The 3,006-nt window shown below is 42.2% G+C and overlaps 1 pseudogene; it reads left to right on the forward strand.

Moving 5' to 3' along the window:
- On the forward strand, window positions 1–199 carry LOC114627135 (annotated as a pseudogene).
- The last annotated feature ends 2,807 nt before the right edge of the window (window positions 200–3,006 follow it).

A 3,006-nucleotide genomic window follows, 5' to 3' on the forward strand; every position in this document is an offset into this window, starting at 1 on the left:
ATGTCGGGCCGGGAAGGTGGCAAAAAAGAAGCCCCTGAAACAGCCCAAGAAGAAGGCCAAGGAGATGGACGAGGAAGATAAAGCTTTCAAGCAGAAACAAAAGTAGGAACAGAAGAAACTTTAGAAGGAGCTAAAAGCCAAGGTCGCAGGGAAGGGCCCCCTGGCCACAGGTGGAATTAAGAAATCTGGCAAAAAGTAAGCTGTTCCTCACATCTGGAGGTGACCCTCCTCCTCCATCCTTATGTAAACATCTGGATTCCCTGCCATAACATCTTTGCCACCTAATAGCTAGGATGAAGTGTTATCCTGGAGCCTGTTGTTGTACATTGTAATAAACTTTTGTAAAAAAAAACAATGAGGGCTGGAGAGATGGCTCAGCGGTTAAGAGCACTGACTGCTCTTCCAGAGGTCCTGAGTTCAAATCCCAGCAACCACATGGTGGCTCACAACCATCTGTAATGAGATTGGATGCCCTCTTCTGGTGTGTCTGAAGACAGCTACAGTGTACTCATCAATAAAATAAATAAATAAATATTTTAAAAAAAAAAAAAACAATGAATAAAGTGAACAATGCAAAAAAAAAGTTATCTAGGAGTTCCTTTTTTTCCTTTTTCTTTTTGTTTGTTTTATTTTTTTTTTGTTTTGATAATGCTGTACTAACTGGTGTATAACCCAAGTCCTAAGCTAATTTTATGTATGTATGTATGTATGTATGTATGTATGTATGCATGTATGTATGTATTTATTTGAGACAAGATCTCTGTATGTAACCTTGGATGTCCTGGAACATTCCAGGTAGACCAGGATGGCCTTAAATCACAGATATCTCTGCCCCTGCCCCTGCCCCTGCCCCTGCCCCTGCCCCTGCCCCTGCCCCTGCCCCTGCCCCTGCCCCTGCCCCTGCCCCTGGTATTAGTGTGTGCCACCCCCTGGGATTTGTATATGCCACTATACCAGGTCTACACCTAATTTCAGAGAGATGATACTAGCATAGGCAGTGCCACGCAGTGATGGGGTGTTTACCTAAGGTACACAAGGCCCTGGGTTCAATCCCTAGAACCACAAGAAACTGAACGTAAAATATAGGTTTGATACCCAGCACCAAATAAAATTAGGTGTGGTGATTTGGGCTTGTAATCTTACCACTGAAAGGCAGTGGCAAAAGGATCAGAAGTTCAAGGTCACCTTCTGCTACGGAGATAGTTCAAGGCCAGCCTGTCACAAATAAATAAATAAATAAATAAATAAATAAGGTAATAACACAACTAAATATATATCAATTTTTTCTATTGATTTAAAAATCTAGAAACAAGAAATAGTCATCCTACAAAGGTCTAAGGATATTGCTATAAACAGTGACTCAGATCTATAATCCTAGCTCTCAGACTGAGGCAGGGATTACTGTAAATTCCAGGCCAACTTGTCAAGTAAGAGCCTGTCTTAAATAAAATGAAACAAAATGTCTAAGGATAGAAATAAAAATCTCCTCTTATTCTTTAAAAAATATGTTACGTTAGGGAAGCTCTCATTGATTTCCTAGACCTGTTAAGAAGCCACTCAAGAAAGGCCACAGCCAACTGTAGTAGCATATGCTTGAATCCCAGCACTTGGAAGGTGGAGGCAAAGAGGAGCTCTGTGGTTTCAGAGGCCAGCCTGGTCTACAGAATGAGTTCCAGGACAGGCAAGGTGACACAGAGAAACAGTGGGGGGGGGGGGAAGGGGGGGGGGGGGAGAGAGAGAGAGAGAGAGAGAGAGAGAGAGGGGGGGGAGAGAGAGAGAGAGAGAGAGAGAGAGAGAGATTGATTTATTTGAGTGAGAATGTTTACTACTTGACACATTTACCAAAGGAGAAGCAAATGTTCTCTGCAGGCGATATCATTGAGAATTCACAATTGTGCCATAGAAGTGTAAATATGGTTTAAGATAGGAGGTGGGGGATATTCTTCGTTTCTGGTTCCATCTTCCATCCATCCTCCTGAGCTCTCCCAAGCCTTTCTTTCCTGTGGTTACCTCAGTTACCAGACACAACAGGCACTACTGACTATCACCTTAAGATAAAGGATAAAAATGACTCCTGAAACCCAGAGATAATCCCAGCCATAGCTCTCAGGGCTGAGATAATGACCCAAAGTGAGGATTAGCCAGGCCAATAGGATCTGGCCTGCTGGCGTAGGAACCTCCACTAGTTGTCTTCATCTCTCCTTACTGTTCAAACACTAAAGTTGCTGTAAACATTTGGGAAACAGAGTTGAGGCCGTTAGACCTCTGTCCTTCCAGTGTGATTACATTGCCTGAGGCTCTTTTCTTGTCCTCACCATCCTTCCTCTCTTTAACTGCATTTCTGGATACTGCAGCCTTGTCCCTTAGAACTTCCTAGTTCCAGGCTTTTGCCCAAATGCTGGTATCAGTAGGTACTATTAGATTCCTCTGTTGTCATCATTTGTGGGGTGTACGTGTGTGCACATGTTTGTGTGTACATGCACATGGACCAGAGGTTGATGTCGCTGTTTTCTTTTATTGTTCTATATTTAACTGTTTGGACAGGGACTCATTGAAACTGAATTTACTAAATCAACTAGACTGGCTGCCCAAACAAGCTCCTTGGATCTGGCTGTCTCCAGCTTCCCAGAGCTAGAATTATAGATTCTATAATGGCCAGTGGGAATGAAGTCAGGTCCTGAGGCTTGTGCAGCAGGTACTTTACTGAATGGATGTTCTCTCTAACCCAGATGGTTTTTTCCCTTTGTTTTCCTCTTCCATTATCATCATCATCATAATCATCACCATCATCATCATTTTGTTGCTATAGATTAAATAAAGTCTAGGATACTAGCAAGTACTCCAACACTGAGCTGCTTCACTCATCATAAACTGTATTTTTTCAGATAGTATCCTTCATAAATATCTGAAAGTCAGTTTGAATAGAATCAGCAAGGTGTGCTAGAGAATGCATCTAAGGTCCTCTACCATTTGAACAGAATTTTATTATTTTATTTTTGGAGACAG

The sequence above is a fragment of the Grammomys surdaster genome, unplaced genomic scaffold (assembly GCF_004785775.1).
Source record: "Grammomys surdaster isolate TR1022 unplaced genomic scaffold, NIH_TR_1.0 243, whole genome shotgun sequence".
NCBI classification, from domain to species: Eukaryota; Metazoa; Chordata; class Mammalia; order Rodentia; family Muridae; genus Grammomys; species Grammomys surdaster.